We start from the raw sequence: 16,655 nt of genomic DNA on the forward strand, positions 1-16,655 counted from the left end.
AGGGAGGAGAGAGAGATAGAAACATCAATGATGAGAATCACTGATCAGCTACCTCCTGCATACCCCTACTGGGGATTGAGCCCACAACCTGGGCAAGTGCCCTGACCAGGAATCAAACAGGGACCTACTGGTTCATAAGTCGACGCTCAACCACTGAGTCACATCAGATGAGCTGAAGCATTAATTTTTATTGGCTAAACAAAATGTAATCAATCTAAAAGAGACTGAAAGTAAACTGAGCTCTATTTTATATTAGAATCCTGTACACCTGGTAAAATAAACAAAGCTATATGCATTAACATGTATATTGCAGCTTCGAAAGTTGCTAAGAGAGTAGACTTCAATAGTTCTCATTATAAGAAAAAGTTAACTATGTATGGTAATGGGTGTTAACTAGATTTACTGTGATGATTATTTTGCAATTTATATAAATATTAATTCATTGTATCATACATATGAAACTAATATAATGTTATAGGCTAATTATATCTCAATTAACCAAAAAAAAAAAAAAAAACACATAAAGCTGAATGGAAAAAGGGAAAAGGGAGTAGAAAAGAAAGGGGAAATGGAGAGTTAATTGCATTTGGCCAAACAATTTCCAGAATTAGTGAAAAAATATGGAAGACGGTACTATAATGAACTGGTTTAATATCCTGGTTCTTGGGGTCAAGCAGATCTGACAGGTACTTTAAATTTAACATTAGACAATTGCTCAATCTCTGTAAACCTATTATGCTCATCTGTAAGAATAATAAAACCTAACTTACAGAATTGTTTCAAGTTTACGTTAGACAGGAGAATATGTAAAACTCTTCTTTGCTTAAGGAAATTGTGCAATTAAACAAAATAAATTGCATTAAACTTTTTCTATCTTCATTATTTCACCTTTGTACATATTGTGCTAAATGCTAAAGATAATACGTTGACTAGTAAGGAGATGATCTCTACCCCTACAGAAATTGTGATCCTTTAAAATCAGACTTTAAAGATAAAGGCGCACCAGCTCCCTGCGACTTTCAGTATGGAACTTCTAATCTCTATATGCTTTTATTCAAACAGCTGAGCAATCAGAGAAACTAAAGTAATTTCTCAAGCCCCCCAATACATCCATTCCAGAGCATCTCACTCTTTGAAAGTGGATGCTGCCATTATTATAAAGGTGAGCTCTTCGGACGGGCTCTAACTGGATAGTCTTTTGAGGGGTGAACATCCTGGACTAATGCCTGGCAGTAGTAGATGACTATGTTATGTTACCAAGCTAGACATACATTAAAAGATCTAAATAATGGCTAAATAAAGCTCATGTGACCTATTTTTAATTGTTTTATATTTATTTCTACTTTGTGGGCATAAAACCATTTCAGAGCTTAGGCTTATAAATAAGTAAATACATTCTATTGCTGCATCTCACTACCAAATTTAAGATTTGAGTTTCTCACCCAGTAATCAGCACCATTCAAGAAGAAATATGAAGGTTGAGAAAGACGTTTAGTGTAGGTATCACTGTGTCTTCCAGGTCTCTGTCTCTCTGTCTCTCTCTTTCACTAGGAACTTCAAGAACATTTTACAACAGCCCCACAAACATAGAGTAAATTCCAGGAGGGGTTTTACTGAACAGAATATGCTGTTTTACATATGCACAGAGAAGTCATGGTTAAACTTCAACAGTGCAGCTTGTAAATTGCAAAAATAAAAATAAGCATAGCTTTTAGGAAATCAGAAACTGCTAATTGCATGAAAAACAGAGACCACATCATGTTCTTCTCCCTATTATGCAATAAAGACTATTTTTATAAGATTTTTTAACTCCTGAAATGATCCAAAGTTGAGCAGAAAATTGGCAGTTTGAAGTGAGCAGGTTCTTTGTTAAGTAAAACAAAGAAAAATAGAGGGAATAAGAATAAAAAAGGGGGGGGGGATAGAAAATGCAATATTAGATTAAGCAGCATTTAAATAAATATAAAATAATTGCTTCAAGAGAACTTGTTCAGATTACTTAGGTCAAAGTCACAGACAGGTAACTTGAACATTTTGTTAGAAGTGATAAAACTAATTTTCAGCAAACCAAAAATATGTACAAGTTCTGAGAATATATACATTAGATAAATATTGATAGAACACATTCATTAAATATAAAGGTGAAAAAAGCCATAATCCTCAATAACTTACACTTTATTATATAAAGGAAACAACGTGCACAATGTAATGGGAAATACATTATTAGAAATCTTTGCAGATATTTTAAATCAGAGTCTTGAAGGATGATTATATTACACTTGATCTTAGCCAAAAGGCCGAGAAGCGATGAAGGATGATTATAAAAGAATTAATTAAGGAAGATGGCTGTGGAATCTCATCCTAGAGAAAGGAAAAAGCACAGTCATAAAAAGATTTAAAAATTGTGGTGCATACTTGAGTAATAATGAGTAGTTGTATACCAATAATACCTGTTGGTATTAACACTAGTCTTTCAGCAGCAATCTGATTTTTCAATCCTACAACCTACTTGAAGGGAAATGTCATTCTCTTCATAAGTGACATCTCCTCTCCCAGATCAATGTTTGCATCATGAAATATGGCCACTTTGGCTCCATCTGCTGATCTCCCAGAGAGAGGTTAATGTTTCAACTTAATGATTATAGCAAAGATTACACGGAAAATTTCAACCAATTTCACACAGCCCATGGGGGGAAGGGAGTTGCTTTTGTAAATGCAATTTTTTTCTATCTTTTCTCACTCATCTATATCCTCAGCTCCCTCTGACATAAAAATCAAACAATTCAATGCCTCTAAAATCCCTGTGACCTACCAACAAAGATCAAATGCTTAGATTTGCTAATTTTCATTTTAAAAAATAGGTAATCCTTAATATTTACACTTTCTCAATTGAACTATTAAAAGTTATTAGATTGTTATTAGTGTTAACTTTGAATAGTGTTCTTGTGAGCCATTATGAACAGGGAAACATTTCATAGCTCCAGAATGTGTAACTTTGGTGGCAAGTTTTTATCCATGTGTCATAGTTTGGGAAGAACTTGTGTTATGTCCCTCTAAATAGTATTAGATTTCTAAAAATTGCAGATATAATTTTTCTTCACTTTGCTTTACTATTTTAAATCTGTTTAATATGCAGATAAAGTGAATATTTTCTATCAATTAAAAGACTGATTGACCATTGTGTTAAATTTGGAGTGTATTATTTTTGTTTCCTCTTGTCTCTCAAGTAGAAGCAACATACTAGCAAACTCATATACCTATGAACTATACTTAGGAGGAATTAAATATTAGAAGAAAATCTTGTGTTTTTATTGTTGTGTTTTGTTAGCAAGGTGTTCAGGGTTAAAAGATAATTTCTAAACAGAGCCAGCTCTAATCATTGAGACATTTATCTAATCATTGTGATTTGAGACAAGTTCTGGACAGAATGTTCTTTTCAACATGCACAATCTGTCATTCCACAAGAGACCTATACTTCTGCATTTTAAGGGTTTCTATTTTCAAGGGCTTCCTATTTTAATGTCAATTCTAGCTAACTGACAGTGCAGGTTTACTAAATTCTTTTTACAATTAGTTGGCAGAGTCGTTTGAGTAAGATTGATGGAAATAAAGCTCAGAATTTTTATTTATTTATTTTTTATTTTTATTTTTTAGTTAGGGGAAGAGTAAGGGGAGATCATTGAGAGAGGAAAGAATTTTGAGGTGGTTGATGAAGTCTGAATATAGAGGCTAAAGCCCCAAAGACTTGGTAAGATAGTTCAATTATTAGGGGAAATTCAGTAAATGTTCTTAAAATAGATAGATAATTTAAGCCTGGTAGAAAGCCCTTTTTAATCCAATATATAACTTCTTATTGTCAAAGCCAGAAAAAGATTAGCCTACCTGTCCTGACACAGCAGATTAGATGGCATTAGCTAATCAATCATGTCTATAATGAATGACTGTAGTTGGCATAACTAGTAGGTTGAATTCCTGATTGTTGAAGTCAGACCATCTGGATTCCAACTCTTGCTCTGCAACTAGCAAGCTAGGTGGCCATAGTAAAATTACTTAATCTCTCTAAGTCCCTCTAAACTTGGAATTTTTATAGGAACTCGGAAAGGAAATAAACCCATAATAAATAAAATGGCAGATTTGATGGAAGTAGAAGTGACAGCATAAAAAAAAAAAGCAACCTAGTTTTCCTATGGGAGTTTGAGAAGGCTTCTCAGAAGAAGTAAATATGAGCTAAGATCTAAATCATGTGTAGGAATTTGCCAAGTGTAAAAATTTAAACTGTGATTTCAGACAATGAAAACATCATGCAAAGGCAAGAAGGTATGAATTAAGCATGTAGCCGCTAAGGAATTTAATATGGCTGGAGTCTAAAAGGCAAGAAGGACATAATATAAACAAAGAGGCAATGGGGGACCACAAATTATTCAGAGGAGGAAAGTAACACTATTAGGTTTTCTTATTGGAAAGGCCACTCTTGTGACACCCAAAATAATACTATAAAGTTTTAACTAAGCATTGATGAGAAACTGAATTAGGACAGAAGATGGAAAACAACAGACAGATATAGAAAATATTTAGGAAGTGGAATCAATAAGACTCAAGTACTAACTGGGTGGAGGAGAGGGAGAATAAATCATCCTGGAAAGACAAGTTTCAGCTTAAACATTTTGGTGGATAGTATTGACCATCACTGAAGTAAGGACCACAGATTTGATGCAGACAATAAAGAGACAGACCTCAAAGACCAATGAGGAACAGGACTGACATAGGCTTCCATCTTTAAGACTATGAGCAGGAACTTCACTGGAAATCTGGATTTCCACAAAGACTTTTGTCTCTGGGCAATTGTCTGTGACAGAGTGTTCCAGAGGTTCCCTGACCACGGCCAAGAAGGGTTGGAGCCAGTTCATGGGCCTCTACAGTTAGGACCAAGGTCTATACAGCCATATAACACATGGTGGATGAAATTCCTCATGAGTCCCTTGGTGTATGATGCTGGACCCCACAGCCCCCAGAAAGAAACATTTGTCCATGAGTGGATGCCAAATATTTGTTTTTGAGTGGGGTGTTTATGAGTGAAGGACATCTTATTTGGCCATGTTGCTAACATTATTACTGGTTTCTGGCTTTTAAATGTAACCATTTATCTGGAATATAAAAATTTGTAAATTATAAATAAAATAACTTACTTTGAGCAGAGCAATAACTGTTAGTGTTTCAGCATTGGCTTTATCAAATATAAATTTAAATGCTATCCCGAGTGGGATTTGTGGCTTATTACCATTGTCCCATCGCAATGCATCCCATATTAGTTTTATTTTAAATAATTCTCAAATATGTGGAATTTAATGAACAAACCGAACTACCAAGCAAAATAGAGACAGACTCATGGATTGAGAGCAAGAGCTTGGGGGTTGGGGGGAGGAGAGGAGAGGGCAATAATAGGAGGGGATGGAGGGATTGAGCAAAAAATAGAGAATTTATGGACATAATTGCAGGATTGCGGGGGGGGGAGGGGTGGGTGGAGGTAGAGAGGGCAAAGAGGGGATAAATATTGATGAAAAAATAAAAGAAAAATAAATAAATAAACAAAATAAATATAAATAGAAAAAGCAAAGTTAAAATTATAGTAAAATTTAATTTATTCATTAGCTTATTTGATATCTGATTTTTAGTAAATAGCATAGTCAACAGTGTCATGCTTGCTGTCTTCATTCGTAACTGCCAAGCTTCAGCATATTTCTTTGTATCTTCCATGAATCCAGGAGTTTTCATTACTTATCTATACCTCTAAGGAAGGTAGTCTTTCTTTTATTATGCAAATGTTGTTTTACTTTATATAACGATGTGTTTTTGAAACTTCGATTGTCAGCCAGTCTTTTGAGATTCAATTATATTTTAAATGAATTCCTATACTTTAAAACTAGAAAGTACTTTTGTGTGTGTTTGTGAATTTAATCATTTTTTAATGTTTCTTAATTTACTAGTTTGTAATGGAGTTGAGGAATTTTAAATTACATCTATATTTTTCATTTATGTTAGGTTATTCTTACTACCTTTGTTGCACTTGTTTCAAACCTAAAATATTTGTTATCCTGATTGTTTAATTCTAAGAAACTCTAATAAATGGTCAGTGTTTCATGATTATATCCAGCCGTTTGGGAGTGAACTTGAGAAGTTTAAATTCAGGCTGACTTTAAGTATTAGCATAGAACTAGCATGTCAGACCAAGCAATTTGGGATTTATTACATGGGTGATATTGGAAGGGAAAAGATAAAGAGAATTGATTATTTATTAAAGAATAAAAATGTGGTTTTAGAATTTGAAAGAAATGGGAAAGAGAAAGATATGAAAATATTTTGCCATATGCTGATATTGGCTAGCATCAATCTCCACAGCTTAAAAGAAAAATTTTTGTGAGGGTTGAGGAAATAGGTTATTAAATGGCTCCATTACCATATAACAGAATCATAACATCATAGACTATTAAAGTGGGAAGGGATTTTGAGAATATCTAATACAACACTTACATATTTAAAGTTAGAATATATTATCCATAAAGATGAATTGTTTTCCTTAGGGATACGTATATTTGTAGCAGAGATTAAATAAGAGCTTTACTTAGCTTTGTTCAAACATAAAATATCCCTCAAAACAAAAAGCTTTGCTTCAAATCTCCCTATTTAACAAATTACTGTTTCTATGAAATACTTCTAGCTATCATTAAGCATTTCAGAAAAATGTTGAAATGAAGATGTTCGCACTCACCATTTCCAAGAACCAAACCAGTTTCAAGATTGAGCTCACATGGAACTAGAGCTTGACTAAAACTTTTACTAATATTGAAATTTATTTTCTCTTGGAGCTATTTTCCTCTCAATTTGCACATTTACTCACACATATTCTGCATGAAATATCTTGGATTGTTCTACTTCCATTTTCTTTACTAGGCATGAGTGGTATATTAGTAATTGTTTAATGTCCCACCATCAAATTATGTTTCCATAATTATTATTTTTCAGTGGGAGGACATATCAATTGGACCTTTGCTAACAACATATGTTCCATAGATCAGCAGCATCAATATCATCTGGAAACTTGTTGTAAATACAGATCCTTAGGCCCTGTCCCAGACCTCCTAAATCAGAATCTGCAATTTAACAAGATTCCTAGATGATTTCCATTCACATTAATGTTGAAAAAAATCACTGAACTAGGTCAAATATTTATATAGATAACAATGGAAAATTACTTCAAATGTCCACAATCAGATAGATTCTCCTTTATTGCTAATATTTTTTAAGATATAATAATATCAATTAAAAAGAGACAACCTAACCTGGACATCAAATATAAGTGATTTAGATTATTTTGTGGTTAGTTTTATAGCTGATTTTGTGATTAATTTTGGCAAAACAAAACTCTAGTCTTCTCTAAAGCAGAAATATCTATGTTAACAAAATTGAGTTTTCATTTTTTAATGCTCAGTTGTTATAGAGGTTACCAGAAACACAGTGATAATTTAAGTTACTGAAAAAATGAAAAATGTCAACTCCAGAATAAGATTACATGTGAAAGTGAAAAGAAATAGTGTGGGAAACTGAAATGTAAAAAAAAAAAAAAGATACCTTTGACAAGTTTTCATTTCTAAAATAATAAATTCTTATGTCATGCTCTTATAAATGGAGAATGCTTTAGACATGAATACTCTGACTCAAGTGGTTTTGTCAACACAAACATACAAAGTGGTTGGTCAAAGAAATACCTTATTTCCTTTCTACCATATTGGTATGAATCAAAGTCACATGGGTATTTATAATGGATCAAAGTGTTAATTATTCTTTTAACAGGTTTCAGATGAATAAAAAAAATAGTGAAAGATATATGTTCAGATGGTATTAGATTTGTTTATTTTAACTGAATTTGCTCTAGGAAACATCCTATATAATAAAGAGGCAATATGCAAATTGACCATCACACCCTCACATGATGGCTACCACCATGTGGTCCAAGATGACTGCGCCCATGTGGTCCAAGACAGCAGCCACAAGACGTCCAGCAGGGGAGGGGATTTGGGGGCAATCAGGCCAGCAGGGAGAGCAGTTAGGGGGGACCAGGCCTGCAGAGGAGGGAAGATGGGGGGACCAGGCCTGCACAGGAGGGAAGTTGGGTTCTATCGGGATGGCAGGGGAGGGCAGTTGGGGGTGATTGGGCTGGCAGGAGAGGTCAGTTGGGGGCAATTGGGCCAGCAGGGGAGCAGTTAGGCATCGATCAGGCTGGCAGGGGAGTGGTTATGGGTGATCAGGCTGGCAGGCAGAAGTGGTTAGGGGCAATCAGGCAGGCAGGCAGGCGAGAGGTTGGGAGCCAGCAGTCCCGGATTATGAGAGGGATGTCAGGCTGTTGGACATCCCCCAAGGGGTCCCATATTGGAGAGGGTGCAGGCTGGGCTGAGGTACACCCTCCCCCCACCCAGTGCACGAATTTTGTGCACCGGGCCTCTAGTCTTTTATAGGAAGCTAGTGGGTTACCTATTTGCTGAAGCAATAGTTTATTGTGGAGGGAAAAATAAGCATATTTTAAAACAGTTTTACATTTAAGTAACTGCATGGCATATCTTTTCAATCTAGGCAATGAGTGATAAACCATTGAGAAATACTAAGTCATCATATAATTTCTAACCAATTGTCAGTTAGTCCAACACTGTGCTATAGAACTCTGCAAGAGACATGGGTTAACAAATATCCACAAATGTAGTAGCTTTGTTATAACATGGAAAACAGGTTATGAAAAGGAATTTCATTTCTCAGAAGAAAGATATATACTTATATCAGCACATGCCAAAACTGAGGAAATATAATCAATAAGTCTTAATTTAAAGGATTGTCTGTTTAAGATTGCTGTTATTTCTATCTCTAGTTTGTATTCAACTCTAAGTAGAATGAGTGCTCTACTAGTAAGCACACAGGTGTAATGGGAGTGGCTACTGCAACTTGTTCTTATCATCATGTTCTTCCAAACAGCAAATGGTAGCCATTTAAGAGCAGAGAAGAGTATCATAATGGGCAGTAGAAACCCAAAGGGCATAAGATAACATCAATTTCCATGTTGCCTTTTCAAACAAGGCTATAAAAAAGAAATGGGAGCTGGCTGTTTTCCTTAACAAAATGAGAAGGCTAAAATATATGTTCCATTAAAAGTAATAATTTGCCTTAATGTGTTACTTAATGCCTAGCACATGTTAAAGCATTCAACAAATATAATAATGAATAATGAATAAATGAACCTAAAGGAAAAAGTCTTCATATTTTATTCTATTTAAATAAAAAATGTAAATTGCTATTTCATATCTTTGACTAACAGATAATTGCAGTAGTTTGATAATATAGATTTGTTTATTCACTCAGCAGAAGTTGTTGATCTACTAAATGTCAGGCATTACTGTCAGCTCTGAGTGTGTGAAGATGAATAAGTCAAATTACTTGATTTAAGAAACTTGATTTAAGAGACTGAATGCAATCAATGCTATGGCCCCGTCCCTCCATCACCCACAAGGCATGCTTTCCCTCAGTTGCTTAGAGGGGTGATGACCAGTAACTCTTGGCTGGGTCCCTCTCTTAGAATTTCCCTTACTAGGTCTTTTCTCTGAAGAGACCTCTTTGATATGAGACCATACCCCTTCCCCAGAGGCAATCCACATCCAATGACTAATTGTTATAAGTGAATATAACCCTGTCTCTATTGTCACAAGGAAAAAAATAAAAACTGTGAAGCACTGTACCAGGAAGTCCAGAGCTTCCTGGGAATTTGGTTGAAGCCCAAAAAGGATTTGTACTGAATGCAACTCCTCTCTATGTTGCAACTGATATGCACTGTGACTCTTCCCTTTTCCAAACCATAATATCCTTTATTCCTCAACTTTTCATTTTCTATGGTTCTTCTGATAAACTTCCTGCACATAAATTTCCATCACAGAGTTGTTGTTTTTTAAATAAAACTAGGAAGTTTGATGTTAGGAGTGGTCTGAGAAAATGCAGTGTGGAGCCAGCAATGGGGCAAGAAGATCCATCTTTAGTGTAAGTGGGGCACTAATTGCTTTTGGGATGTTGTAGGAGTTCAATTGTCAGGATCTTCACAAGTGTTAAATTGGGGTGGGATACTGGTAGAAGGGAATCGGATTAGTATCTACAATATCTTAGGCCTTTAAGAGAAAATAAAGAATATTAATTATAAAGGTTAACAAGACTCTGATGGTCTTGTTGAATGACTGGGTATATAGAAAAAGACTGAAATGTTTAGGTTGTTGAACGCCAAGTGAATGTGAAGTAAAAAAGTGTGAAAGTCAGAGTATTTCTTCAGTAACATTATGGAACACTTATTTCCCACAACAGAAGGCTGACAAAGGTGAGGGCCAGTCCCCAGGACTTAATTATAAGAGTTGCAGAACTCCAGGGAAAGTTGAAATCCCTGCCCCAGCAAGTATACTATGTCAAGATCATGTCCCTGGTGAGAAAGGTGTGAGACCCAGAAATTTGGAATTGAGTATGTCTAGGATGGTTCATGCAAAGCACTGGAACAGAACACCTGGAACGCTTTAGACCCGCACCCATGGGGTCTTTGATCCAAAAAAGTTATAGGGATAACTAATAGAACCTGTACCCCTTGGTTATGATAGATAAGCAATCAAAAAGGATATTGCTCAATGTATAAAATAAGTCAAGAATAGATAATCAGAAGGTTAAGGATTTCATCTCTCAAAGAAGCCATAACCCCTTGCCCAGTTTCTGATACTGAACCAGTTCTAAGGACATCAGACCACTGATTGAAGGAAAAGAGTGTAGTTAGTATGAGTCCAGTGCTCCTGGGTACTTCAGAACAAAGGAAAAGGCAAATTATTGCCACTGGCACCTTCCATACTAAAAAACCACAATGCCTATTAGGTCCACCTGGGTTCTGTAGGCAGTATATTCCAACTATGGAAAATATTGTTGTTTCATCCCAATACCAAGTAATACAAAAGGCTACCAGCTTTGAATGCGACCCAGAAGGAAAAAAAAGGTTCTGCAACAGGATCAGGGTGCAATGCAGCTGTTACTTCTGATCCTATTTTATCAGAGAACTGGCAACTGGAAAAATGCTGTGCAGAGTTTATAACAAACTATACTAGGAGATTCATAACTTACACTCCTAGTTTTCTGGATGAAAGCCACATCATGTGGAGCAGGTAATCTGCTACTGGGTCCTGATATAAAGTACCTGACCATGAGATGATGATTAACTGTGTTCAGAAGTGCCTGCTAAGAGCCAGCTTCTGTCAGATACAAGTCATAAGTTCAACAGCAATCCATGCTGTAGGATGGAAGTGGTACACCAGAGGTTCCAACTAACAGCACAAGTAAATGATCTAATAATGTTTTATATCATCCATCTTTGCTTTATTGAGGCCTCTCCTTTAATTCACTGCTCACATGTGGGGAGGGGGGATTTTTATAACTCACTGATAGAGAGAACTGCATTAGTGGATTGGCTCAGTATATAACCCCAAAATATAATATGTTGCTACTATACTAAAGTCTCACCAAGAATCTCTGTGGAAGACATGAATAAGGGGAGATTGGAACTCCTCCCAATGGGAAGAACCTTAGGCAATACAACTGCTTATCCATTTTGTATATAAATAAAATTAGCCAATGGGAAACAGTTTCACTAGGAATCAGGGCGAGAGTTCCATTAAAGAGTCAAGAAAAGGAGTCACACCCGGCCAGTGTAGCTCTGTGATTGAACATAGACCTATGAACCAGGAGGTCACTGTTCAAATCCCAGAGAGGGCACATGCCTGGGTTTCAGGGTCAATCCTAAGTAGAGGGCATGCAGAAGGCAGCTGATTGATGATTCTCTCTCATCATAATGTTTCTATCTCTCTCTCCTTCTCCCTTCCTCTTTCTGAAATCAATAAAAATGTTTAAAAAACATTAAAAGAAAGAAAAAAGAAAAAAAGTCACAATCATGTCAATGAAAATTGACTCTGGTCATTAGCAAGAGGCAGGATGCTCTACACAGAGTGTGCAGGGAGTTTTCTGGTCCACTGGGATATTTGATATTGTAATTTTGATGGTAAGTAGGTGAGTGAAACAGCCATGGTGAACAAAACACATGGTTACCAGGTATTCAGACTACCTAGGCCTGAGGGTCTGGAACAGTGGTATACTAAAGCCAGTTCATACTGGCTTATGAGCTGAGAACCATTTTTGTACAACTCTTCTAAACTCCGTGTGGAGTGATAGCACTCACATTGGTAGCTTGAAATTAGCAAAGGTGAAAATATTTACATTATAGAAATTGGAAAGTGCTAGACATCAGAGTGTTTAGAGAGAACCTGTTTATCAGTACCCATTACCCTGTATCACCTAACAAGTCAGCTGCCTAGACCAACAGAAGTGATCATGAGGTGAGGGAAACCTAGAATGGGGCATAGAGGAGCCAGAAGATCAGAATCAATGGCAACCCCAAATCAGTTCAGAAATAGAACTCCCATTCCTTCCACTAGCTTTTTTTGTAAGGTTTGTTTTGGGGGGGTGGGGTTTTTTGTTTGTTTGTTTTAATAAAAGAGCTCACCAGAATGTCTGGAGAAGTTATTTTCATAACTTCCTATTATATGAAGTAGATCCAAACAGTAAAATAAGTTGAAAGTTAATTGAGTTTGCAGGATTTGCTCTCCAGAGAGCACATTGTGAAACTGAGTTTAGTGTTCAGAATGCTTCTCAGGGAATGCCCTTAGGGTTCACACTGGTGGGAAGGAGGATGAGGAAGTAGGCTTGGGCAAGAACAGAGGTCAAGCTATTATGCAAGCTTGAACAGCCTCAGTCAACTCTGTGGGGAGCTCTGGAGCTGAAATGTCCCTGGGAGTTTTTATGCTTTGGGCCCAATTGATAGGATTTTGTATCCCACCTTGGTAAGTCCCTGAGTGGAGACCCCTTGAATTTGTCCAAGGAAGTCCTTTACACCTGAAGGAGCTTTTCCATGATGACTATCTGCTGAATAGATTCCCAGAAGCTGAGAAACAGATGCTTCCTAAAGGGGAGTTTGGACAGAGCCTCTCTATGTCCACCAGTGCACACCCTTCTTCAGGACTGTGGCACGCATTCACCCAGCGGTTAAAGGGATGGTATCTGATATCTGATGGCTGTCAGCTGAGATACATCCTTGGCAAAATTCATATGCAAAATAAAGAAGCTTAGGTTGGTCATAGAGGAGCAAGTTTCTCTTTCCTGTGTCATACTGGCTTAAATTGCCAAAAGTCAAGGTCAGGGAAAACTCAAACTTATTGCAACTGCTATTTAAGTAAGACTTTCCACTGAACTCACAAACCCAATTCAAGGAGCACTTTATTCACACTGTGACTTACATACACAGAATCTCAAAATTATTTATAAAGTTAAGTAATACAATTACACAGTTAAATAAGCACAAAGGGAAAAGAAAATTAAGAGAGCTTTAGGCAAAGGAAAAGAGACTTTCAAGAACTATATGAAAAGTAGAATAAATAGAGTCAATGAAACAGAACAATGAAAGAAGTTACTTCCAGATGGCAAGAACAATAAAGGAAAAGACATTTGATCCCATCTCGTGGAAACACACCATGGAAAGGAGGGACAATTAATGTAAATGAACTGAAGGAATGGAATGGAATGGAATGGAGACAAATATTTTTGAGATACCTTTCCTAGATAAAAGCAAATGTAAGGACATTAGGCATAAACAAATTGAGATACAAACATCATTCAATAGCATATGTGTATGGTTCCAAAATTCTCATTATACAACTAGACACAATTTTCAGAGCAGAAAATATGAGAACATATCTGCTTCATAGTCATGACTAGACCAGCAATATTGGATTGCATGAACCCTCACCCTCCACCCATCTGTCTTTAAACCACAGTGTTGATACATTAGAAATAAATTTGTTATATAAACTTTCTTTTTCTTTTATATTAAAAGCCATCTACACCTTGAGTATCATCCCTGCTGCATGGAGATATGCAATATACATGTGTGTTTTTTTAAATAAGGCTTTTCATTTTTTTAAAAGTTTGTTCTTATAGCCTATGTCTCAGTTATGCCCTTTTAAATGGGGTTCTGAGTATAACGAACATAGTACTAGACTTGGAGATAAAACAAGGGATTTAGAACTTTGCTGAGCTAGTCTAGTGAACATTCATCAATGTGTCTCATTGTCCTTATCTATGAGAGAGGATAACACTTCAAGGACCACTGAGATAGAAACAAATTAAATGAATTTTATGACAGAAGAAACGAATGAGACATTATTTGAATTGAAAAAAGATGGTATCAGCTAAGACAAAAAAGGCAGAAGTTTATTCTACTATTACTAAAAGAATTATATAAACTATATGTGAGTGCTTTGTGAATTTTAAAAACATACATCTAAACTAATAAGCTTCAGAAAGTTAGTTCTAGAGAATGCAGAATCAATTATGAGGACTGTCTTTGCCTATGGAAAAGCACTGTGGCAATCTCTTCCACATTAACGAAGCCATCGAGATCTGCTCTAAGAAATCCTTATTAATATGGGTGCCTTCTGGAAATGTAATGTTACATTATAATGTTGTACCCAAGCAATAAATTGTCTTCAAAAACTATCCTTTTACTAGCAGATGCAGTATTTTTAAGGTATAATTCTCCTTTATTGGCATTTATATTGGATTAGTGTAAAACTGTAAGGTGCTAACAATAGACAAAATTATATATAACCAACACTGAAATGATGGTATCTGTGTATTTAAAAACCTATCCTGTATACTATTTGTGGTGAAATGTGGTATGGCGGGGGGTTTCTCTTTTCCGCATCCAGCACGGAAAGAGAAATGAACCGGTTCTTTGAGTAGAGGCCCTTGGGATTGAGAAATGAAATAAGAAGACAAGACACAGAAATAGAAGAAGCTGGGACCGGGTGGGCTTCTGCCCTCTGATGGAGGGACAGACAGGGGGCCCAGCACTGGAACCACGTGTTTAATTTATACCCAAATACCAGGAAGTTACATCACATCTGGGTGGGCCTTGAGTTCCTGGCGACATAATGGGATCCATCCCCCTAGCACCTGGGCTGGAAAGGTCAGACTGAGTGGCGTCCTTGTCTTTGGGCTAGGACCGCCCCCAGGGCATGGCTCTGCCTGCACCCTGGGTTCAGCTGACAATATTTTTAAGAACGCCCGTTGTGCCTGCTAGTGGCCCCCCACAATGTGGATTTCATTAACAGGCATCTTTGCCTTTCATTATACTGCTTGATGGAGAGAGTTGCAACAGAGAGAGGTTAAATTGCATGGCATATGTACATCAAAATGGAACAGAGCCTACAATTAAGAGTGAGGAGTGAGAAGAGACAGGAAAGCCAGCAGACACTATAATGGGAAGACATTAAGAAAGGGGAATTGACATTTACTTGACAAGCTTCTTCAGTGACAAATGAGGTTTGGGAACTCATATAAGAAGGAAAAATGAGGACATTTTGCTTTGTGTCATGCAAAACATTTCTCTATTTTTTCTCCTTTGTGTAAAATATCCTTTCGTTTTAAGCCTTTTATTTTTAAATTTTGACTTGTATTTTCTTTTTTAGATGAAACTCTGCTGAGACAGCTCATGAGGCAATATGGGTGAGATGAACACAGATGAACACAGAGATATTTAATAGCAACTAGAGGCCTAGTCTATGAAATTCATGCATGGGTAGGGTCCCTAGCAGGGTGCCAGCTACCGGTCAGGGCCTCCCTTCTTTCTGATATATATATATATATATATATATATATATATATATGCTTAAATTGCATTACTGCAGACATACACACAAAGTTTGTCTATGATGAAAAGTGATGACTTTGGGAAAAAGAAAACTGATTTACATTTAGAACAACAACCTGAGAGGCACCATATATCTTAATTCTGAGGGGATGTGCTATACTCTCTGATTGGATTTCATACAGTCCAGTATGTTTCATACTGACATCCAGGGATGTTATCATAGTATTGCTAATGAAATGGAAGGGTTAAATGGAACAAATAATGCCTAGAGCAAAATAAACAACCAAATCATAAAAAAACCCAGCTTCTATTACAATATCATCAAACTTGCCTTTAATCTCATTTATCCTTTTGAAAGAGGGGAGTATTCTTATGGGAAATTTTCCCTTTTATGTCCCTTTGGTTAGCAATTTGACCCTTCATATGAAAAACTCCTGAGGTCACGAATGTACCACTTATAGTAAATTTTAATACAAAACTCATAATTTTAGTCACTTTAGGGTAATTTCTCTCACCTCAGTGTGTTGTTCTCCTTGGCTTTCAAATGAGGTTTTCCTAAAGTCATCATCCAACAGAGTCTGCTTATTAAAAATGTTATAATGAGAACAAGATAGGTGATGAATATAAAGAGCCAGAAGGAGTCACTATCATTGAAAATTGCCGTAGTGCAATTAAGTGAAAACCTATGCTGATAAGAGTCATAATTTACAGTAAAGCATATTCTTATGGCTTAATTTGTTCTACCAGACCAACCATTTCCTCTCACCGTTTCTTTATAAACACAATATTACTTTCTCTCTTCAATTATCTTAATAGTAGCCCTGTAAATAAACACAATAGC

The sequence above is a fragment of the Myotis myotis genome, unplaced genomic scaffold (genome assembly GCF_014108235.1).
Source record: "Myotis myotis isolate mMyoMyo1 unplaced genomic scaffold, mMyoMyo1.p scaffold_m19_p_2, whole genome shotgun sequence".
In the NCBI taxonomy this organism is placed as follows: domain Eukaryota; kingdom Metazoa; phylum Chordata; class Mammalia; order Chiroptera; family Vespertilionidae; genus Myotis; species Myotis myotis.